The 24,909-nt window shown below is 43.4% G+C and overlaps 1 protein-coding gene and 1 long non-coding RNA gene across 16 annotated transcripts in view; one reads left to right on the forward strand and one right to left on the reverse strand.

Moving 5' to 3' along the window:
- The window catches only part of NAV1 (neuron navigator 1), a 369,462-nt gene that overhangs the window by 184,146 nt on the left and 160,407 nt on the right, over nucleotides 1–24,909 (forward strand). The window lies entirely within an intron of this gene.
- LOC103093828 (uncharacterized) overlaps nucleotides 1–24,909 on the reverse strand; it is a 125,726-nt gene that overhangs the window by 46,214 nt on the left and 54,603 nt on the right. For 2 of the 7 annotated variants that reach the window (XR_001627811.2, XR_001627819.2), the window contains exon 2: nucleotides 23,373–23,406. The exons of 4 other annotated variants lie outside the window; for them this stretch is intronic. This is a non-coding gene — a long non-coding RNA (uncharacterized LOC103093828). Of the gene's footprint in view, nucleotides 1–15,929; nucleotides 19,840–23,372; nucleotides 23,407–24,909 lie in introns of those variants that run through there. One more of the 7 variants, XR_001627808.2, reaches the window with a different exon arrangement.

The following is a 24,909-nucleotide window of genomic DNA, read 5'->3' on the forward strand; positions in this document are numbered from 1 at the left end:
ATCTTAGGTTCAAACCAGCATTTAAGTTCAACCAATCAAATGTGCAAATACAAGTCGAAGGAAACAACGATGCAATCATTCATGTAAAAATGATCTGAGTATTTTAATGAGCTGTAAATGCAATAGGAGTCAGTGGTGTGACATGGCAGCATCCACTCCCCCAAATGAATTTAATTTAGGTCTTGTTAATAGATGCAATCTTTCTGAAGACCATGAATTACAGAACAGCCTCTGCTCTGCTGTGGGAGAGGGAGCTTCTTCACAGGAGATTCCCTATATCAATGAAATCAGAGTTCTAGATCCCCCTCCAAAAGATGTCTAGAATAAGGAGGGGGGGGTGAGCTGGGTGAGGTGGTAATAGTTTCACTGTACCCTGTCTTTGTCTATTGTTCTAGGCAACACATTTTTTAAAAGTCTTTGATGACCTTAAAACAAGTCTAGATCTGAATCTAGAATGATGAAAGTTCTTGAGCTCATGACTACATGAGAAGCAGTAAAGGAACTGAAAGAAGTTAGCCTGGGAGATTTACAGAGGGGACAATCAATTGCTACCTTCAGGTATTTCTAAGAGCTATCATGTGGCAGAAGAATTGGATTTGTTCTTGGGCCCAATGAGAAAAACTAGGAGCAATTGGTGAAAATTACAGAAAGGAAGATTTAGATTCTTTGTAAGGATTATCTAGGTGTCATAGGGATAAATCTCCAAACCCAGAGTCAGGAAGATCTGAATTCAAATCCAGCCTCAGACACTTAATAGCTGTGTGACCCTGGGCCAGTCATTTAAATCTACCTCAGTTTCCTTATCTGAAAAATGAGCTGGAGAAGGAAATGGCACACCACTCCAGTATCTTTGCCAAGAAAACCCAAATGGGGTCACAAAGAGTCAACATGACAGAATAACCACAACAAAGAAAAATTTCATCAGATGAAAACTACCCAGAAATGGAGTAAGGCAACTCAGAAAGTAATGGTTTTCTATCACAGGAAGTCTTGGAGATGAGGATAGATGGCCCCCAGTCAAGAATATTGTAGGAAAGAGTCCTGCTTAGGTATACACATTTTGGACTAGAAAAGCTTTTGGGACCCATCCAAATGGGATCCATGCCATAATCTGTAACCTGGATTCATATTCCAGCCTTGCCTTAAAGAAAAAAATTTACCTTCCTTCATAGAATCAATGCTTTGTATTGGTGCCAAAAGAGAAATGCAGTAAGAGCTAAGCAATGGGAGGTTGAGCGACTTGCCCCCCAAAAAAGGCCAAATTTGAACCCAGGACACCCCATGTCTGGGCCACTAGCTGCCCCTCAGCTGAGTGACCCTGGACAAACTGTTCTACATCTCTAAGCCTTGGTTTTCTCATCTGTAAATGGAGATGATAAGAATATTTGCCTACCTCACAAGGGAATTGTAAAGTTAAAAGTGCTACAAGGATCTGAGCTGGGGCAACAGGACTCTAAGGTGCCTGCTACTTTCCACAAAAGAGTACCTTTGTAGTTTCCCAGTGGCCCGCCATGTCAGTTCCTGAAGAGATTTGCCAATGCCATGTAGACTCCAAAGCAACAGGATGTGGCTCGACACTTTGGTTCTTGGTTCTATACAGCCTCCACTGTACCCTGTCTTTTTGTGTGCCCTTGGATGTATTCTTTTCATGTGACTCTCTCTCTGAGTCTTATCTTCTTTATTTTTTTAATAAAATGAGCAATACTGCACAAGAGGCTCTCTAAAGTCTCAATTAGCCCTTGTTCCACAGCATCTCAATGGGTCCCAACTCCCAGAGACCTTCAGGCGGAGACTTGGAAACTGATGCGCCAACTCCCAGGTCCATTTTGTCCAGTTAGCTCAATGGCTCCTTAATGTGGTAGACAAATGATTATATGAACTTATGGGGGAGGAGAAGGTGACAATGTGGAAACACGTGCCTTCCTAGAAATCTAGCCATTCTTCATTGTGTGGCTGGAGCCTATACTTTGTCAGTGATCTGTAGGGACTAATTTTTGCTCCCAGTCCTGCCTCTCTCTCTCATTCCCTGTCTGGATAAAAAAACAGCCTCATAAATTTAATGCTAGAAGAGACTTTAGCAATTGAGATCGAATCCAGGAGTTCTTATTCCGAGGTCCATGAAATTGGATTTTTTCAATAAATACTTTGATAACTGAATTTTAGTATAACCAGTTTCCTTTGTAACTGTGTACTTTATGCATTTCAAAACGTTGTTCTGAAAAGGAGTCCATCCGTTGGCTTTACCAGACTGCCAAAGGGATCCATGACCCAAAAGAGGCTAAGAACCCCAATTTAGCCCCATCCCTTCATTTGTCAGGAGAAGACACCGAGGCACAAAAAGTAAGTGGCCAAGCAAGGAGTCACATTTTGACTTTGTTTCCACTATACCACATGATTAGAAATGTGAATCTTTTTTTAGAGGGGGAAGAATATATTTTCATTGATGCTTTTATTTTCTCTTGTGCCACATCCACCCATCCTCCTAGAACCCTCTATTATAACAATTGCAATACAAATACAGTTAAGCAAAACCATCTGCATGCAGGAATGCAGATCTGTCCCCTGAAGTCTGGTAGAAGTAACCTAAAAGAGAAGCTGAAGGAGAAGTTTGTTCTGCGTCTATAGAGTATCAGTATGAGGTGCGTGCTATGGTGGCTGTCAAGTCAACAAACATTTATTAGAGAAGCTGGGAATACAAATACAAGCAGAAATAAAGACAGTCCCTGCCCTCAATGAGCTTACATTCTAATGGGGGAGTAGGGGCAGACAACTGAGAGAAGATGAAGTCAATCCAAATGAGGTCCCCCTAGAGGAAGTCCTCGAGAGTCAGGAGTGCAACCTGGAGAGCAATGAAGACATCTCTTCCTTAAAAAGGAGGTTCTGGAGGAACCAGCCAATCAGAGGGAGAGGAGGGGTGGAGGGTCCTTCCAATGTGCAAAATCCAACAGAAGAGTGAGCTTCCAAGGTGAAGAGGTTTCTGGGCCTTTGTATTCCATATCCACAAAGAAGAAATTATTGTAGCCAGAAGAACCAAAAAGAATTGCCTGGAGGCATCTAAGTGGCTCAGTGGATTGAGAGCCAAACCTACAGACCGGAGGTCCTGGGTTCAAATATACCTTCAGACACTTCCTGGGCAAGTCACTTAACTCCCATTACCGCTCTTCTGCCCAGGAACCAATACACAGTATTATTGATGGAAGGTGAGGGTTTGGGAAAAAAGATCTTGATCTGAAACCAAGGAATGAGAGCAGAGGGGTTTGTTACATTTCTTTTCCTGGCCATCTTCAAACTGAGCAGTTGCTAACATGTTGGGATAATCAACAATACGACTTGTGCTCTTAGCAATCAGTCCCTGTGACGGGGCTCAGAAGAGAAGGGGCTTCCTTCCTTTGAGGTCGAGGACTGAACTCCTTACCTTTACAATGTCCTCTCAGCCTGAGGCTTCGAGGATTCTGTGATGGATTGATAGTACATTACGAAGACTGGGCTCTGTTTCAAAGCCAGCAGGCAGCCACCCTTAGGCATGTCACTTTTTAGGATTTCTCTGAATAATGTAAAATGGAGCCAGGAACAGGAGGAGCCTTTAGTCCCTCCTCCAAGGAGAGGAAGCCCAGCTCCAGATCCATGGGAGCCTTGGCTGCTGGCCTCTGCCTAAGTGTGAGATGGCTCTCTTCCAGATCCATGGGGCACACTCACAGAATCAGAATTGTTGGAGGTAGAAGAGACTTTAGAGATCAGCTAATGAACACTTCTCATTTTATAGGTGAGAAAACCGAGGCTCTGGATGAAATTGTTTGCTCAAGGTCAAACAGTGAATTTAATGGCATAGTTGGGATTAGATCCCTTTACACCAAGCTGCCACTGACCCCTTGGGTGAAAAAAACGGTGCTATATAGAACCATTGAGCCAGCATTATTATGGTTTGTGACAGTCTCATGTAGCATTTGATCCATGCTGGACATCAGTGTGAACATCCAATTTGAGATTCACTTTCCCCATCTAGTACACAAGGTTAATGATCTCTGCCCTGTCTATATAATCGTATGCATAAAATGCTTGAAGATCTGCAAAGGGCTTTATAAATACCTCATTTTATTCTCACAACAACCCTGGGAGTTAGGTACTATTAATATCCCCATTTGGGGGGGCAGGTGGGTGGTTCAGTGGATTTAGAGCCAAGCCTAGAAGCAGGAGATCCTGGGTTCAAATCTAGCCCCAGACATTTCCTAGCTGTGTGACTCTGGGCAAGTCACTTAACCCCCATTGCCTAACCCTTACTGCTCTTCTCCCTTGGAACCAATATAGTATTGATTCTAAGGCAGAAGATAAGGGGTTTGAAATATATACATATATTTTTAAAATATATAAAATAATATAAAATAAATATATAAAAATATCTAATATAATATATTGCATATATAAAATATATTACATTATAATATATTGCATATATTATATAAATATATAAAATAAATATATAAAAACATAATATATTATATATGCAATATATTATGATGATATATTGCATATATAATATATTATGTTTTTATATATTTATTATATATAATATATTATTATCATCATAACATATTACATATATAATATATATAAATAATATAAAATAAAAATATATATCACCATTTTTCAAATGAGGAAACTGAAGCAGACTAAGGTTTAATGACCTGTCCAGGGTCACCCAGCCAATATAAGTGTCCAAGGCCAGATTTGAACACGGGTCTCCCTAACTCCGGGTCCAGCACCCTTTCCACTGTGGCACCTAGCCTTCCCAAGTCACAGGACTAAATGAGCAATGCTTTGGAAGTCCTGTGTAGCTTATAAGAAACTCAGCTTAGGAGAAGGGTCCCTAGAATCAGTTCCTTCCCTAAATGGAGCAACAGATTCTTTCCCCTTATGAGTATAAGGGACTTAAGTGGCATGATGGATTGAACGCTAGATTTGGGGTCAGAAAACCCAAGTTTGAATCCTACCTCAGCGACTTAATAGCTGTGTGACTATGGGCAAGCCACTTAATTGCTCCGTGCCTTATTTTCCGCATCTATAAAAGTAGAGATAATAAAAGCCCCTACCAGAGAGGCTGTTATAAGGATTGAATGTGACAACATAATCAAGCACTTTATAAATCTTCAGTACTATATAAATGCTGGCTATTGTGATTATTGCATGTGGCTGAGCCAAGTAAAGCTCTATATTCTGCCCATAATCATGGCCCTGACTCTGATACCCTCCCCAATCTCACTGCTACTCATCTGGGTGCCCTGGCTTTGGTGCCCCACCAGTCTTGGCTTTCTAATGTGCACTTCGAGCCACAAGAGTGCTTTTCCTAGGGCATGAAATCAGCCACTTCAGTTAAGTACCCACTGTGTGCCCAGCCCTGTGACGGATATAAAAAGACAAAAATGAAACAGTGCCTGCCCAAAGGGAGCTACACTCTATTGAAAAAAGCACTTTGACTGAAAGGGTCATTTGGATGAATTCTACCCAGCACACCGGATGACTCCAAAGTGACCTAATCCATCATAAGGAGTTACAAATGCCTTCCCAGAATTCTCCTCAGCCCCATGGAGCACTCAGCTTTGGGCTCTGCTCTAAAGAGAGAATGTTTCCGTTTTCAGCTCATTGTTCACGTGCTCCCCAGCTCCAGATCTATGCTGGAATTAGTCTTCCCAGACATGCTGAGGAAATAGTGACCAGGTTCCCTCCCCCCAGGGGAGAGCTTCTAGGGTCATTCTAGGTCCTAGATCTCAAGCTGGAAGGGAGCTCAGAGATCAGCTAATGCAACCCCCTCATTTTATAGATGAAGAAATTTGGTGGGTAAGTGATTTGTACACAATATCACAGAATAAGCATTAAAGGCAAGGTTAAACCCAGCTTCTCTGCCTCCATGACCCGATGGATATGTTACAGGGACAGCATCATTGTATGTAATCACAAAGATGAAAGAGACTGTCCCTGAAAAGGTACAGAAACATACACGTCTACATGCATTTTAGTTATGTAACAACTATAAAGAGCAAGACAGACTTAAGCCATCCAAACTACTCAGGGTCACACACATCAGAGCAGACCTTTTAGCCCCATCCACAAAAGGGGCAGCTATGTTGCACAATGATTAAGAACTGAGTTCAAGTCTAGCTTCTGCCACTAGCTGTGTGACCCTGGTCAAGTCACTTTACCCTGTTTGCTTCAGTTTTCTCATCTGTAAAATGGGTTGGAGAAGGAAATGGCAAACCACTCCAGTATCTTTGCCAAGAAAACCCCAAAGGGGGTCACAATGAATTGGACATGAATGAAACTGCTGTAAAACAAATAATTTGACCTAGTGCAGAGCTCTATTAGTCTGGGTCACCTTCTATGACCCCTTCAGTCATATAATTAGAAGTGAATTTGTACGGGAGAGAAAAGAGTACCCTCTTCTCAGTGAATTGCTGGGGGCAAGAATTAGGAGACAGAACAGGAAAGTTAGAAGCAGATTTTGCTTTAATATAAGGGGAAAATTTTTCAACAATTTGACTTCTCTGGAAATAAAATGGACTCTCTGTGACTCAGAAGGTAGATCTTGGTTTCCCCTTAAAGCCTTCAACAAAGACTGGATGACTAGTTCATTGGGATGTTTTAGAAAAGATTCCTGTCCAGGCAGAGGTTGAACCAGATGGCTTCGGAGGTTGCCTTCCACTCTGAAATCCTATAAATTGTCTCATGACAACAGGTGGGCTGTCTCAGAAGTGCCTTGGTCAATGTCTGCCCCGTGTAGCACCTTATGAATTTTTTAAAACTCTGTTGAGGTTTTAGTGTCAAATAACAAACATGTCTCTTTCTGTGGTTATTAATCCTCATAAAATATGCCTTTAAGATCAGCTCCATAGGTCCATCCTTCCACACATGGACTCATTAAATCTCTCGATGAAACCGGGGCAGAGACAGGGACAGGGGGAGAAGTTCTGGCTTCAGATAGCTTGAGCTTGGTCCAAGGTGGTTTTGGTTTTTTATTGCCAGGTTCCTCAATTCCCTTGAAATAAAACGTTCTTTTCCCTGGGAAGTCTGGATGGTATAAACCTGGCTTTGTATATGATAAATCAATCTGAGCAAAATCCCCCAACTTTCCCATACTCAGGCCGGCCAATCTCTGGAGTCATTTAATCTTCCCCCTCTTGGATTTACCCAGAATTTCCCCAGCTCAAAGTCTGGACTCAGTCTCATCTGAACAGCAGTGTTACAACTCAAGCCCTGATTTACCTGCTTCCTTTTTTTCCTTAGTTTCCTAGGGAGTAGGAATCGTTCTTATTCTCACTTCTGTTCCATCCCATGAGCCTCAGTTTCCCCCTCTAGACACATAGGAAGATGTGTCTGTTCTGTATTAGAAATCCCAGGAGAAAGAGGGATGAGGTCATGTTTTTGGAGGTCTCCAGGCCCTGTGGAGACAGCTTAGAGAGGCAAGTGGGGGGAATTTGCACATTTAGCCCCCCGATTCTGACTTCTACCTCTGATGGCTTTAACAGACTTCTTTCTCAGATGGAAAATCAAACTGTCCACACAGGAAATTAGGCTTCGCTCTGACCGCCTTGTCATCTGGGTGAGGCTTTTAGGGTGAAATGTGATGCCTGTTAATAGAGAATTTATAAGGCTTGTCGGGGAGCTGAAGTCTGCCAGGGGCAATGGCCATGTCAGTTCCCACTGTCTCAGGTGCCTGTTCTCCAACCCCTAGAGTTCCAGACCTTCCTCAAACTCAGAGTTTTCCTAGGACAGCCCTTGGGTATCTTGAGACCAAAGAGGCAAGAATGAAGGTTGTAAAGAGAATAAAGAAGGGACTCTTGGCCCAAGAAACTATAGCTAATCCAAGTCCCAGTCCACCAGCAGCCCTGCCTGCAGAAGATGGAGAGGAAGGAGATGGCAGAGTATAAGGAGGTGGTAGTGTTCACAACAGAAAATAAAAACTGTAACAACTCATTCTTCTGGTAGTAAAATCTCCATCGGTCTCTTCCATTCCCCCTCCCCCAGTGCATAAATGGGAACCATTAAAATACTGTCAGTGTTTTCTGTAAAGAACAAAGAATATATCTTAGCTCTTGCAAAGAGACGGAAGGAAGGAAGGAAGGAAGGAAGGAAGGAAGGAAGGAAGGAAGGAAGGAAGGAAGGAAGGAAGGAAGGAAGGAAGGAAGGAAGGAAGGAAGGAAGGAAGGAAGGAAGGAAGGAAGGAAGGGAAGGAGGGAAGAAAAGAAGGAAGAAGGGAAGGAAAGAGGGAAAGAAGAAAGGGAGGGAGGGAAGGAGGAAGAAATTGATAAAACCATTTTTATATGTGATATTGAATCATTTGACCATATAAAGACTTTAGAATCAAGAACTTGCTTTTCCCAGTCTTCAATGGCTGTTGTTGCTGAGGAGCTAGAGCAAAGGTAGTTGATAGGTCAGATCTCCACAATGGTTGTCCTCCTGGAGGATGACTATGAAAGGAGGTTGGTAGTACAGTTGGTCATCTGAGTGGCACCATTATTCCTAGGGATATTGGACTTATTCATATTAGAGACATCTGGACAATGGCTATTAGTAGTGTTGGCAATGATTGAGAAGCCCCTTCTCCACAAGGGTTGGCTTCCATGATGATGGTTGGGGGACCAGGCTACAAGTAATAGCAATGGTCTGAGAGGTAAGTAACTGTGATTCCTAGGGCTCTTGGACTCTAGGTCCTGGGCTATCTCCACTGGGTCTGAAGGGAAGTGATAGACATGTATGATAGAAAAAACCCACATAGCGAGATTTGGGTAGCATTTTTTAGTCTTATGCCATCTTTATTTTATTTTTTTAAACCCTTACCTATACTGAGCATCCATTCTAAGGTAAAAGAGAGGTAAAGGCTAGGCAATTGGGGTTTGTTGACTTGCCCAATGTCATGCAACTAAGAAGTGTCTGAGGTCAGACCTGAATCCAGGTCCTCCCATCTTCAGACCTGATTCTCTATCCACTGAGATACCTGCCCCTTGCCACTTTTATTCTTGGAGATTCCTTGTGTTTTTCCTTTGTCTTTCTTGCTATAGTTCTTGCTCATTTTTTTTTGTCTACATCTCCATTTCTGTTTAAAATGATGTGTGGGAGGAAGCAGCTGGGTGGCTCAGTGGATTAGGAGAGCCAGGCCTAGAGATGGGGAGGTCCTGGGTTCAAATATGGCCTCAGATACTTCCTCACTGTATGACCCTGGGCAAGTCACTTAACCCCCATTGCCTAGCTTTTACCACTCTTCTGCCTTGGAACCAATACACAGTATTGATTCTAAGATGGAAGGTAAAGTTTTTGTTGTTTTTTTTTTTTTTAATAATGTGAGGATTGTAGAAAGAGCACTAGGTTTTCAAGTCCTGGCCTTGTCTCTAGTTGGCATTGTGAATATGGATAGGTCACTTCCCTTCCTCTGACCTTCATTCTCTTCATTCTTCATTCATTGACACTAATGGAGAAGTCCATTACATTCGATGATACCACAGTGTTTCAGTATCTGCGTACAATGTTTTCCTGGTTCTGCTCCGTTCGCTCTGCATCAGTTCTTGGAGGTTGTTCCAGTTCACGTGGAATTCCTCCACTTTATTATTCCTTTGAGCACAATAGTATTCCATCACCAACATATACCACAATTTGTTCAGCCATTCCCCAATTGAAGGGCATCCCCTCATTTTCCAATTTTTTGCCACCACAAAGAGCTCAGCTATGAATATTCTTGTACAAGTCTTTTTCCTTATTATCTCTTTGTGGAACAAACCCAGTAGTGCTATGGCTGGATCAAAGGGCAGACAGTCTTTTAGCACCCTTTGGACATAGTTCCAAATTGCCCTCCAGAATGGTTGGATCAATTCACAACTCCACCAGCAATGAATTAGTGTCCCCACTTTGCCACATCCCCTCCAGCATTCATTACTTTCCATAGCTGTCATGTTAGCCAATCTGCCAGGTGTGAGGTGATACTTCAGAGTTGTTTTGATTTGCATCTCTCTGATTATAAGAGATTTAGAGCACTTTCTCATGTGTTTATTAATAGTTTTGATTTTATCTGAAAACTGCCTGTTCATGTCCCTTGCCCATTTATCAATTGGAGAATGGCTTGATTTTTGGTACAATTGATTTAGCTCTTTGTAAATTTGAGTAATTAGACCTTTTTCAGAGGTTTTTGTTATGAAAATTGTTTCCCAATTTGTTGCTTCCCTTTTCATTTTTGTTTCATTGGTTTTGTTTGTACACAAACTTTTTAATTTGATGTAATCAAAATTGTTTATTTTACATTTTGTGACTCTTTCTATGTCTTGTTTGGTTTTAAAGTCTTTCCCTTCCCACAGGTCTGACATGTATACTATTCTGTGTTCACCTAATTTACTTATAGTTTCCTTCTTTATGTTCAAATCATTCACCCGTTCCAAGTTTATCTTGGTGTAGGGTATGAGGTGTTGATCACCTTCAGTCTTAATATCAGCTCTAAGATATGATAAGGGCTGGGCAATCTGGGTTAAGTGACTTGTCCAGGGTCACACAGTTAGATAGTATCTGTGGTCATATTTGAACCCAGGTCCTTCCAACACTAGAACTAGATCCCAGAATGATTTTCAACTCACATTTCCACAGCATATTGCCTGTTAGATGATAAGCCCCTTGTGGGCGTTCACTGTCTTCTCCTATCTTAGTGCCTTCATATAGTCAAATCAAAACTAATTTCCACACTTCCTAGCTGTGTGACCCTGGGCTAGTCACTTTATTGCCTAACCCTTATCTCTCTTCTGCCTTGAAACCAGTACCTAGTATCAGTTTTAAAACAGAGGGTTTAAAAAGATTTCTACATTGGCTATGTGTAAATATAGACATCAATTTTAATATATTATTTAAAAATAGCTAACATTTATATAGCACTTGCTATGTACCAGACAGTGTGCTAAGTACTTTATAATTATTATTTCATTTGATTCTCACAACCTGGCAAGATAGGTATTATTATTATTATGACCATTTTACAGATGAAGAAACTGAAGCAATTAGGTGACTTTCCCAGGATCACACAGGTAGTAAGTGTCTAAGCATATCTTTGAACTCAGGTCCTCCCGACTCCAGGCGCAGCACTGTATCCCTTACACCACCTATATTTGTCTCATTCTGCATTTGGAGTCTTGCCCTTTCTCTCAGGAGGCAGGTAGCATATCTCATCATTAATCTCTGGGATCAGGGCTGGCCATCAGGCTGATAAACATTTCTAATTCTTTCAAAGCTGCTGGTCTTCGCCATATTGCTGTCATAGCCATTGTTCTCTTGGTTCCAGTCACTTCGTGTGGTTTTAGATCATATGCGCCTTCCCAGGCTTCTCTGGAAACATTCCCTTTGTCATTTCTTCAAGTGTGATAGTATTCCATCCCAGCTATATGCCGGAACGTATTCCCCCATTCTCCAGTTTGTGAAACACCCCCTCAGATTCCCATTCTTTGCCCTCTCAAAGGAGCTATAAATATTTTTGTACATTCTTAGTTTGTTTTGCTTAGGATGAATCCCTTCATTAATCTACCCATGCCATTAATTCCCCCTTACTCTTTCTCTCCTTTCCCTCCTATTTCCCTATTGAAATAAAATGTATTTCAGTACCCAGTTCCATGTGTATACTCTTCCTTCTTTTAACCAGTTCAGATAAAAGTAAGGTTGAAGTATCTGCTTCTCCCTCCCACCCTTATTTGTGTAGAAATTGACTTGTGCATCCTCATTATGTGAGCTAATGCTTGTAATCTTCCTTTCCCTCCCCAACAGTTTCTTTTTTTTCTTTTTTTTTCACCCTTATCTTCCATCTTAGACTCAATACTGTGTATTGCTTCTGAGGCAGAAAAATGGTAAGGGCTAGACAATGGGGGTCAAGTGACTTGCCCAGGGTCACACAGTTGGGAAATGTCTGAGGCCAGATTTGAACCCATGATTTCCCATCTCTAGACTCATCTCAATTCACTGAGCCACCTAGCTGCCCCTCTTTTCCCCCTCTTTTTACATTCTTCTCTTAAAATCATCCAAACATAGCTGAACTACTCCTAGGCTTTATCTTATTAGATTCCCTCTAAACCCCTGATGATAAGAGAGTTTAGAGGGGAGATAGATAGATGGATGAATAGATACATAGAAACATATATAGATACATAGATACATAGGATGGATAGATATAGATATGCTCACACATATATCTACCCATAATTGAATCAAAGTATCCCTAGTATCAGCAGACCTATCTGTTTGTCTCCCTATGTTGACCTGGCCCTAGCGAAGGACCCACTGTGACATTTTTCTGATTTTCCCCACCAGGATTCTAGGTCTATTTGGAGGAGTTTTCTGGATGGGAGTCTGGTGGCATTCCTTCACTTTTTGCCAATGGCTCTAATTTTCCTTTAATAAATGTTTGTGGAACTGAAGACTTGATCCCTGCCTTCATGGAATTTAGATTCTAGCTAGGGCCACAAGAGTGTGGGCATGGAAAACAGAGGTGGGATAGAAGAGCCCATAACTGTTTTGTTGTGCTTTTTTTTAAACCCTTTACTTTCTGTTTTAGAATTGATACTACTAAGAATCAGTTCCAAGGCAGAAGAGAGGTAAAGGCAAATAGGGTTAAATGACTTGCCTAGGGTCACACAGCTAGGAATTGTCTGAAGGTAGATTTGAACCCGGGTCCTTCTGACTCCAGGTCTGGTGTTCCATTTACTGTTCCACCTAGCTGCCTCAGTAGCATATAACTGTTAAACCCTCCTTCCACCTCTTCCATTCTACTTTCACTCTCTCCTTTCCCTTCTTTGGGCTGATCTGGAATTCAACTAAGTGTATTGAATTCCCTCTCTTCAAGTAGTCCTCTCTCTCATCCCAAAGCTCAGATGGGGAGGGATGGCTGGGTTAAGGGGGAAAGAGGGGGAGATTGCTATGGTGGAGGGAAGAACAGGGAATGAGACAGCTGTTTGGGGGCTGGGCAGTGGGAATCCAGAACAGGACAGTAGCCAAAGTTTCCATGATCTTGGTTGGCAATGCTTATCTCTCCACAGAACTCCCCAGCTGGTCACTAGGCAGACCCAATACACAAAGGGGCCTTTGTCTGAGAGTCTCTCTCCCAAGAGCCCTGGCACCAGTCTTGGTGAAAAAGCTGCTTGTCTCTGGTGAGGGAACGAAGGTTGTCTTGGGAGAGAATTGTCTGGACTTTAGCAGTGAGGGGTTTTTGAGTCCTCCAGAAGCGACTGGACCAGCCCCAGCATACAGCAAAATTGTGAATGAGGTGGTTTATCTTGGCACCCCGGGCCTCCCAGTTCTTGTCGCCACCTCCCCTCCTTCCACAAACATGTACTGGATCCCTTTGAAATTACCTGTTATTTCTCTTCTGCCTTGGAACCAATACCCAGTATTGATTCTAATATGGAAGGTTTAAGGGGAAAAAAAGAAATTACCTGTTATTTAAAATGAGTGTATCATATGCATATGAGAGGCATGTAAAAAAGTCAGTCAAGGGCTGAAAGAGAGGGTTGCACTGAGAGAAAAGGGAAGGGAGAGATAGAATGGGGTCAATTATGTGACATGAAGAGCGAGAAAAATGAATACAGACAGGAAGATAAGGGTGGTGACAGGCTATGCTTAAACTTTACTCTCATTGTACCTGGCTCAGAGCGGGGAAAATGAGTATACTCAGTGGGGCATCGAATTCTAGCTCACCCTACAGAGAAGTAGAAGGGGAACAAGACAACAGAAGGGGGTGTAATTGAAAGGAGGAGGAACGGGGTGGGGGTCACAAAAAGCAAAATACTGGTGAGGAGGCACAGAGTGAAAGGGAACAGAGCAGAATCTAAAAGGGATAATACTATGGAGGGCAATACACAGTGATCATAACACTAAATGTGAATGGGATGAACTTACCCATTAAACAGAAGCAGATAGCAGAGTGGATTAAAAAGTAAAATAAAGAGGGCAGCTGGGTGGCTCAGTGGATTAAGAGTCAGACCCAGACACAGGAGTTCAAATTTGAACTCAGACACTTCCCAGCTGTGTGACCCTGGGCAAGTCACTTAACTCCTGTTGCCTATTAAAAAAATAAAATGAGTATATCAGGGCAGCTAGGTAGCACAGTAGATTGAGTGTCAGACCTGAAGACAGGAGGTCTTGGGTTCAAATGTGGCCTCATGACTCTTCCTAGATGTGTGACCCTGGACAAGTTACTTAATCCCCATTGCCTAGCCCTTACTGCTCTTCTCCCTTGGAACAGATACCCTAAAATGGAAGGTAAGGATTTAAATAAGTCAAAATAAAATATGTATATCTTATATGCACATAGTTGTTTGCATATTGCCTCCCCCTTTAGAATGGGAGCTCCTTGAGGGCACGTGCTGTGTTTTCACCTTTTTTTGTATATCCCTTGGACAGTAGTACAATATATGCTTGGTGACTGCCTGACTCCCACACTTCCAGCACCCAGTTCTCATAATCTTCCCTTTCTCAAAAGCTGGGCTTGGCAAAGGAGATGAAATGTCCAGTGTGAGCTGTGAGAGACTGATAAAAGCTTAAAGGTTCCCCCTCAGTCAGTCAAGTGGGTCCCTAAGATAAAAGAAATCGGGGCATTGGCTTTGAGCCTGCCCTATACCATGAGAATGGGCTGCTGATGAACTAGGAAGCTGGACGATAATTCCAAGTCTGGTGGGAAAGGAGGTGATTGCTTCGGCTGGAGCTAAAAAATAAGCCTTCATCCCAGAAGCTCTGCTTCATCTTCCACTTCCCATTCCCATCCCCAGCACTAAAAGAGGAACTGTTCCCAGAGCCTTCCACACGCAGCCCTCAGGCTACCCTTTCATTGCCTCTTTCCCTCTTCCAGGCTGCCCTTGATGGGCAGCTTAACCCAAATTCCCCTGGAAAAAAAAAGATCATGATTTCCATGTATTTTCCTCTGGTCCTTCTGGGGTTAGCAGTTAGGAATGTCAATATTAGCATGGCCATCATTATTAGACATTTATAAATGGTCCTAAGTTGAATCCTGTTTGAAAAGAACTTGGCCCCTTCCCTTCAGGGCTCGCAGACTTTGTACAGCAGAGAAAAGCGGGTGCGTTTGGGAGTGAGGGTCAGAGAGCCCTTGGGCCTTTGATGTCCTCCCTGGTCATCGGGCTAAGGGACCAGCTGAGAGGAGGTGGCAGACTAGAGAAGTCAACCAAAGGACTTGGATCGTCAATCGCTATGGAATTGTAAGTTGATTAGATTTCTCCTGTTACCCACTGAGGGAGCCTGAAATACAGGAAGAAACAACTGTCACTGTCCTTATCCCTGCTCCCTCTGCCTGTCCTGCCCTGTCCTCATACTATCTATCATGCAGGGGCTGGAACTCAATGAAATGCAACAAATACAACCCTGCGGTAGAGATATGAAAGCGAAAAGCGGCAAAACAACTCTTACAGGGCTACGTCAATGTCAGGGATGATTAATACATGTGTGTGCGCATACATTTTTGTGTATATATATATACACATGTATGTGCATATATGCCCACTATACATGTATACATGGATGCCTATACACACGTGCATATAGATGGGTCCTTTTCATTGATTTTCTACATAGATAGATACTGATATCAGTATACATATCGATAAAATTAGCTCCTTTGGGCTTCACTACAGCAACCCAGAAGCAGTGCTATTGGTAATGTTATCTCCATTTTACAGATGAAGAAACTGAAACTGAAAGGCTAAATTACTTGCCAAATCTATAGTCTATAATCCTGTGGTTATATAGTTATGGATTTGAAGGATTTGAACCCAGGTCCAGTATTCTCTCCTTTGCTTTCTCCCTCAAGTACATAAATCACTACAATTCAAGGCAGAGTATGGTCAGGGAAAGGCCTGGGTCTAGACAAAGTGCTGTTAGAAATATAGAAACTATACAAAGGAGACAATCCTCACCTTCTAGCAGCTGCCAATCAGACAAAAGGAAAGCTTGTACATGACGTAAGACAAGATGTAGGAAGCACAAATGAATACAGTGTTAACTGGTTATGTAGCTTAAAACTGCACCAAGACTTTTGGGACTGCCCATAAATATGGTGAGGAAAGGGAAAGATACAGGAGTGGTCTAGTTTGCTTCTGCTCCCAGCCCCCAGGTTCCTTCCCCTTAGTTTGGAGCACCCAGAGTACAAAGGCCCATATTTAGGACCAAAGGAGAGGGGATCTGCCTTAGGGGGCCTCCCAGACTGATGGAAGGGTGGTCCAGGCCAGGGGCGTGTCTGGAGCAGTGATGGTGAACCTTTCAGAGGGGGGTGATATGAGAAATGTCCTCAGGCACACATGGAGAGGGGGAGGGGAGCAGCTTGGCACCATGTCTCTCTCTCTCTGGCTTTCTAGTAACAAACTCTGGAGAGTTCTGTGCTGGAGTGATGGTGCGTGTGCCCACAGAGAGTGCTCTGAGTGCCCTCTCTGCCACTCATGACATAGGTTCACCACCACAGAGCTGGAGCATAACCTCAAAGGCAAGAATGAGAAATGGAGGAAGGCAATTTGAGTTCTCAGGTCCCCTGATCAGCTCAGGAAGATCTTTCATATCATACCTCAAAGGATCTGAGTGCCATTCCAGGGGATTTAACCTCTCTTTCCTTGGTTCCCTTCTCCCATCAGTCTCATTTTGGTAGCAAGGAGTAAGGACCTTCCTCAACTGTGGACTGAAAGTCAGGTGAAGTCACCATGGTAACCAGTGGGATGACAGGGACTCTAGTTGTCATAGCAACAAGACAAAAACCCAAAAGTAGGAGGGGGAGGGGAAAGAAGGGGAGATACCATCTGTAATGTCTCTCTCTAATACCATTTTATTCCTCCAACCCCCTCCCTTAAGGGTCCCTTCTGAAATGAGAGTGTACCTCTGGGACCCAGCCCTGGGCTTCTGGGATGTCTCTAAGAGGGAAGGTTCTCTAGCATGCCTGGCATGTGTCTAAAAACCTATTCACTGAGTGAATTAAATCATAGTGCACAGGGGACAAGGGCTCATCTCTTCTTTCTGCCCCTTTCCTTTTATTCTCAATACCTGTCCCCTCTTCCTAACTTCTCTCGAATAGTTAGGGTACCACAGTCCTTCCAGTCACCCAAGCTTGACCTAGGTACCATCCTTGATTGCTGGCTCTGTCTTACTCCCCCCACTACAACCACATCCAATCTCTTACCTGCCAAATCTGCCAATTTTACCTTTGTAATAGCTCTCAAATCCTTGTCCTGCTCTCCTCTGAACCTTCCACCCCCCTGGTACAAGCCCTCATCACCTCAAGCCCGGGTCTCGAAATAGTCCGCTGCTTGGTCTACCTGCCACAAGTCTCTCCCCACTCCTGTCCATCTTCTCCACAGCTCTCAAAGCGATCTTCTTAAGAGAACAAACTGACCGTGTCACCTTCTCCTATTCAAGAAGCTCCAAGAGGTCCCTATCACTTCCAGGAGCAAATGGGAAATTCTTTCAGTTTGACCCTGAAAGAACTTGCCCCACTCCACCTTTCCAGTTTCCCTAAGTGGATGCTTTTGCTGCACCCCATTAAACCACACTGGTCTGCTCTACCTGCAGATCTAGCCAGTCCTGCTGAGGACAATGACACAGTTTATCTATGGACCTGCTCGCAAGCTGCTGGAAACATAATCAAGGGGAAAGAGCATTAGAACCGGGAGACTGGGGTTCCAATTCCAGCTGGATCTGTGGATAGAGCACTGGGCCTGGAGTCAGGAAACCCTGAATTTAAATCTGGCCTCAGATACTTCCTAGCTCTGTGACCCTGGGCTAGTCCTTTAACCTCTGTTTAAAATGGGAATAATAATATCCCCTACCTCCCGGGGTTGCTGTGAGAATCAGATGAGATAATATTTGTAAAGCATTCAGCACAGTGTCTGGCACATAGAAGGTGAGATATAAATACTTATTCCCTTCCCCTTATCTGGGCTCTTCCTCCATTCGCTGGCTGTGACCTTGGGCATTTTGTCTCTAAGCTTTGGTTTCCTGTAAATTAAGGGGATTGGGTTTGATGCCCTCTCGTGCCCCTCCCACCAATAACATCTTATAATTTAGAATGGAATAGACAGGGACAGAGGAAAAAATCAGGATCCCTGGAGGAGAGTGCTTTGGAGGGAAATGCAAGGAGGGAAATGCCTTAAAGGATATTTTTGTGGGAGCTATAATTGGCCCAACCTAATAGCCAGTGGTCCATCTCAACTAGAATGACATCTTCCTGAATCATGTCTCTGTCTCTCAGTTCAATGGAGGAAGGTTCTCAGCCCCCGAGCTCTGTTAGTGAGTGGCCAGGCGCCTGGCTGAGGGGGAAATGAGATTCTATCTGGTCTAAGCTTTGGGCTCCTCTGAGACATCCTGGGGCCTTCTTTAGCCTGGGGAGCCTAAGAGAGACAGCTTGCCCAGGGATGTCTCCAGAGAGAGTCCAAATGCCAGCCCTCAGGAGCCCATAGAAGGCCCAGCCCTCCTTGTACTTAAGAGGAAACTTTAGCCTGAGAAAGTTTGACTCTCTCCTGAAATCTGCTCTCACTTAACCTGGGGGTGGGGAGTGGGGAGAGGGGCTCAGATTTCAGGGCTCAGAGGCACTCTCTTTCTTTCCGTCTCTCTTTCTTCCTCTCTTTCTTCCCATGATTTCAGAGCAGCTGCTCGAGAAATGCTGAGGAGGCTGCCGAGAAAAGCTTCCCAGGCTGAAGTCCAGCGCTCTTCTCTCTCTCTCTCTCTCTCTCTCTCTCTCTCTCTCTCTCTCTCTCTCTCTCTCTCTCTCTCTCTCTCTCTCTCTCTCTCTCTCTCTCTCCTCTCTCTCTCTCTCCCCACTTTTCTCCCTTTATCCCTCCTTTTCTCTCTCCCTCCTCTCTCTCTCATCTCTCTCACTTTCTGTCTCTCTCTATCTTCCCCTCTCCCCTCTCTCCCCCTCTTCTCCATCAGTAGACTTCCTAAGACCCACTGCAACTGAAACAAAGCAGCCAAGATACAAAGAAATACCAAGGACATACTAAAGGGTTGCTTGACTTTAGAAGATGCTAAGCATTATAATGTAGGAAGATATTTAAATATCAAAAACCCTGGATCCTAAATCATCTACTTCCTGAAAAACTCTCTCCTGTGGGCATACAGTGAATTTAAGATCCCCAAATCTCTACCATTACCCCAAAAGTTAAAAGGAATCATCAAGGGACAACTAGGGGGCTTGGTGGATTGAGAGCAAAGCCTAGAGATGAGAGATTCTAGGTTCAAATTTGTCCTCAGATACTTCCTAGGAATGTGACCCTACGAGTCACTTAACCCCATTACCTAGCCCTTGTTGTTCTTCTGCCTTAGAACCAATACATAATAGTGATTCTAAGATAGAAGGTGAAGATTTAAAAATGAAAAAAAGAAAGGATTATTAGTTTTAAACTAGAAGGGATTTTTCAAGGTCATTTAGGCCAACCCTTTCATCTTACAAACAGATGATGAGACCCCGAGAGGTCAGATAATTTCCCCAAGATCACACAGATAAGTAGTCCATAGAGCTGGAATTGACTCCAAGTCCATTGCTTTTTTCCACTGGACCACCCCTCTTAAGCCTCAATTTCCCCAAAAGAGTTTTCCTCGTGAAATAAGAGCAATATATTGCAAGTCTATTCCAGTCCTTCAAATCTTTTCAAAGCACATTCATAACCATTCGTTTACTCTGTCCTTATAAGATCCCTATGAAGTTGGCAAAGAAGACAGTCTTCCTCCTCTTAACAGAGGAATAAATTGAGGTCCAGAGGGGTAAAGGGACTTGCCCAATATAACACAGCATATTAAAGATGGAACTGAGGCTAGAGCCAAGATCTCTTGACTCCCAGCCACTGATTTTTCTCCCTATCCCACAAAGCTTCCTACTACATCATGCTGCCTCCTCACCCACCCACCCACCCACCCTCGTGCCACCTGAGCACAGATTTCTTAGCTCCTTCTTGCCAAAAACATTGTTTGTGAAAGCCCCCCCCAACTCCAATCTCTTGAGAAGAAAGAAACCCCGCAATCAAGCTGTGATAGCAGAGAATTTGTTTAACTATTTCCATGATCATGTAGCCTCCCCTGGATAGAGGGACTCCAGTTACCTCATTAATTACTGCAGTCCCCTCCCCATGTTCCCATTTGTCCCTATCAGTAGCTCGGACCCAAGCTTAGACCCCAGGACTTCCCCACCGATCCCTTTACCCTCCCTCCTACGTGCCACTTATACCCATCAAAGATGGATCAGGCAGAAAAGAGTTAAGGGGGCAGGGGGGGACCCAAGAGCCTTCAGAATCCCTGTGGGGAACTAGCAGCCCCTCCCTTCCATCTGCTTCCAGCTGAGGCACAGGCTGCCTGAGGAGGGGGAGCAGAAATGGAGACAAAGGTCAGGGGAAGCCCAGAAGGCTGCAGAAGACAAGGAGGAATGGGGAGGGGGGTGGGACACTGAATTGATGGAGGGTTATTGAGGACTGACAGAGGAGGAGGGGTGTTTCTGAACATGAGGGGCCCAAATGAGGCCCCCATGGGGTGGCAATCCCCACCTCCTCCAGCATGGGCAATATGCTCTATGGAATTGGCATCAAGGACCACTCTGAAGCCTTGGCAGGGTGAAGGGCATGGCCAAGGATGCAGTCAAGGTTCATTAGAGACAGTGATAGAAAAAAGAGCCCCCTTTAAGGAGCTACCCAAAAAAGAAAACCTGACCTTCTCTAGGTCATTTGTACTCAAAATCAAAGAACCATCCAATGTCAGAGTTGGTTGTACCTTAGGGATCAGGTAGTAGTACAACATCACTTTACAAGTGAGGGAGCTCAGACGCAGAAAGAAGAAATGATAGACTGAAGTCAGGCGGCCACAGTATTTGATGGTTGAGTAGTGAGCACTAGAACCAGGACTTCTGACTCCCGGCCAGGTTCAGGATTCATCTAAGGAAGCTGGGGCATAGATAGGGTGGTCTCCTACCATGGTACAGGGGAAAGCACACTGGATTTGGAACCAGGGGATGTGGTTCAAATCCCTGCTTTTCTACTTCCTTTCCAGGTGACCTTAGACAAGTTACTTCATTTCTTTGGACTTCCATCTCCTCTCTAAAATGAGAAGATTAGGCTAGATGGCATTTAGTCTCTTCTAGCTCTAAATCACTTATCTTGTGAACTGGAATGGGAGCCCAAGGAAAGAATCTCAAAGTGCCAACTCCTTAACCAGACTGTTCTACAGACAGGCAGGTCTCCAAATCATTCTTCCTCATGTCTCTGATTTCTTAGATGTTTTCTTTTTAGCCCAACATCCTCTCCCCTCATACATTAAAAAAATACATATACATACATATATATACACACACACACATATATATACATATATATACAAATATATATATATATATATATCTTTGTTGTTGTATCATTTTTAGTTGGGTCCAACTCATGCATTTAGGGTTTTCCTGACAAAGACATTGGACTGGTTGGCCATTTCCTCTTCTAGCTCATTTTAAAGATGAGGAAACAGATAAATAGGGTAGAGTGACTTGTCCAGGGTCACACAGCTAATAAGAGTCTAAGGTCAGATTTGAACTCAGGAAGATGAGTCTTCCTGACTTTAACCACTGCCATTGGAGCCATTAATCTCTAACCACAGCCCCACCTATCTACCCATCTATCTATTTACTTATCTGCCTGTCTATCTATCCTACTATCACCAAATAGAATCCCAGAATTATGGAATATCAGAGCTGAAAGGGACCTAAGTGATCCCCTAGCCCAGCCTCCTTTTAAAGAAGAAGACACCCAAACCCTAGAGAAGTCAATAAGCATTCCAAAGCCTACATCTTTGGAATTTGTATGGAAAAAGTGAAAGAAGTAACAGAAATGGAGAGAGATCAGGACACAAATGAAACTGTTCTCTCATGTTGACTCCTCATGTAGTATACAAGCCCTTTGAGGGCAGGAACTGTTTCATTTCCATCTTCATATTCCTCATACTTAGCACACAGTAGGCACTTAATTAATGTTTCCTAAAGAGCAGCTGGGTGGCTCAGTGGATAGAGCTCCAGGCCTGGAGTTCCTAAGTTCAAATCTGGCTTCAGACACATTTTAGTTGTGTGACCCTGGGTAAGCCACTTAACTCCAATTACCTAGCCCTTATCACTCTTCTGCCTTGGAATTAGTATTAATTCTAAGATGGAAAGGAAGGATTTTAACAAAGTAAAATAAATGCCTCTTGATCGATTGATTGGCTTGCTCTGTTTAGACAGACAAATGTGTTTATTGGGCTCGTTTATAAGCACCATGATATAGTGGGTAGATGGGGAAGGGACTAAGCATTTGTAAAGTCCCTACTCTGTATCAGGTACAGTGTACTAGGCAGTTTTACAGATATCTCTTTTGAGAGTCACCATCACAACAACCACCACTCTGCAGGTAAGCGCCAGCTATTATTATTCCCATTTTACAGATGAAGAAAGTGAGCCAACCAGAAGTTGTGACTTGGCTTTGTCACACTTTAATGAGTGTCTGAGGTCAGATTTGAACTTGAGTCTTGCTAACTCTGGGCTCAGTGCTCAATCCACTATGCCACCAGCTGCCTCTCCATCGTATCAGGAAAACCTCTATTCAGAGTCCACCTCTGACATTAGGACACAACCGAAGCCTTAGTTCTTCCCCTGTAAAATGGGCTTAGGTCTCAAGACAACAACAAAGTCAACAGATATATATATATATAAAATAGCTACTGCATACAAGAGCCTGGACCCTCTGCTGATAAATTACCAAAAAAATGAACAGAACAATCATCATAACTAGCATTTTTATAGTGCCTGCTTTGTGCCAGGTGATTTTTAAATATTGTCTCAAATAATCCCCAAAACTATCTGGCGTTTCCCTGTGGTGAGACTCAAGTGGGATGTGTATATTAAATGCTCTGCAGTTTTAAGTATTAGAGCAATATCACTTATTCTTTCAGGAAACAACTTCCGACTTTAGGTTTGTGTGGGTTTTAGGACAGTCAGGAATCTCGCTTTTCCCTCTGGCTGCGGTGGAAATCCATCTCTCTCTTTTATCCAGGCGCAGCTATTCTGGGAAGGCCAGGTAATCCAAGCTGAGGTCTCAGTTACTATTGTTTGGGTGTTTCTGCTCTTTGCCTCCTGTCTCAGGCTCACCACACATCCAATACTTCCTGTGTGAGGTTGGATGGGCTGAATTCCGTTACCTTCGCTGCTGTGTCTAATGGAAGCCTAGAATCCCAGCGGCTCTCCCGGCCATGCTGGACTCTCTTCAGCCCTAGGAAACCAGCCCCTCCACTTCCTTTGGGAGATGTTGTGATCATGAATGAAGTCCATCCATTCAAAGCTAAGAGGGAGTTTGGAGGGCACGGTTTCTGTTAATACTCACCCTCTTCCAGTGATCCCAAGAGAATCAAAGACTCCTAAAAGGAGAGAAGTTATAGGATCATAGAGCAGATCTGGGAGAGACATGGAAGCCATCCCATTCAACTCCTTAAATTTCAGATGGGGAAACTGAGGCCCATAAAGGTCAAGAGGCTTGCCTAATTTCTAGAGCTGTAGTCCGCTTTGTTTAATGCAGCATATGCAGTGCAGGAAACTTGAGTGCTTTATCGGATGGTGATGGGTCCCTTTATTAGACATAGCCATGAAGTGTGGAACACACAGTGCCCCCCCCCATATGTATTCCCCAGCCCTTTGTGTGTTACGGAGGGGCCAGTACTGGACAAGCTCGGGATTTTAAAGAATGCAAATGTGCCTTATTGTAGAAATTTATGATATAGTTTGTCACTTATAAAGCTTAAAGAGATAAACAAATAATCTGCATAAAAACTGGAGTGAGAAAATTCATAAGGAAGGTAGAAAAAGTTTTAGGAGAGCTGAGAAAAGTTCTTTTTGGTAGAGGGAATCAATTAGGTAATTGATAGAGGCAGAATCTGAACTCAGGCCCTCTGCCACAAAATCTAGTGTTCTTTTCCACTTAGAAACTATTTAGTTTCATACTTCCTCCCCCTCCCCCAATACCTCACTTATCTTTGCAAAGGTGGGAGACTATAGGTGTAAAGTGCCACATATGCTATATTTAATTGCGATTTCAGTTGTGATGAACTCCCTTTTTTTTAAACTCTTACCTTTTATCTTAGAATCAATACTAGGTATCAGTTCTAAGACAGAAGAGTGATAAGGGCTAGGTAAATATTAAGTGACTTACCCAGGGTCACACAACTAAAATGTGTCTGAGATCCCATTTGAACTCAGGACCTCCCTTCCCCAGACCTGGTTCTGTATCTATCCACTGAGGCCACTTAGCTACCCCACCCCTTCACCTCTTTTTAAAAACAATTTTTAAAAAAAACCCTTAATTTCCATCTTGGAATCAATACTGTGTAATGGTTCTAAGGCAGAAGAGTGGTAAGGGCTTGGCAATGGGGGTTAAGTGACTTGCCCAGGGTCACACAGCTGGGAAGTGTCTAAGATCAGATTTGAACCTTTTAGGTTCAAGCTAGGATCTTCCATCTCTAGGCCTGGCTCTCAATCCACTGAGCTACCCAGCTGCCCCCTCTTCACCTCTTTTTTAATTGATAAAAGACTTTTTAAAAAAATCTTTCACCAAAACCTGTTCTTCCTCCTAGCTTTCTAATCCTATTTAATGAAACTACCACCCTTCTGGTCATTGAGCCTCAAAGCTTCGATCATCTGTGATTCTTCCTTCTTCATCCAGTACAGCTATTCAGTCACCAAGTCCTGTCATTCCTTAAGCCCAAGATGTTCCTCGGGTCTCCCCCTTCTTCTTACTCTCCTAGCCACCAGCCTAGTGTGGCTTCTCATTCCTTCGTGCCGGGATAGTTGTAAATTTTCTAACCGTTCCTCTTCCTCCTCCCGTCTGCTGATCTCTTCTTCATACGGCTGTCCAGATAAATCTTCCC

Source organism: Monodelphis domestica, chromosome 2 (genome assembly GCF_027887165.1).
Source record: "Monodelphis domestica isolate mMonDom1 chromosome 2, mMonDom1.pri, whole genome shotgun sequence".
In the NCBI taxonomy this organism is placed as follows: Eukaryota; Metazoa; Chordata; class Mammalia; order Didelphimorphia; family Didelphidae; genus Monodelphis; species Monodelphis domestica.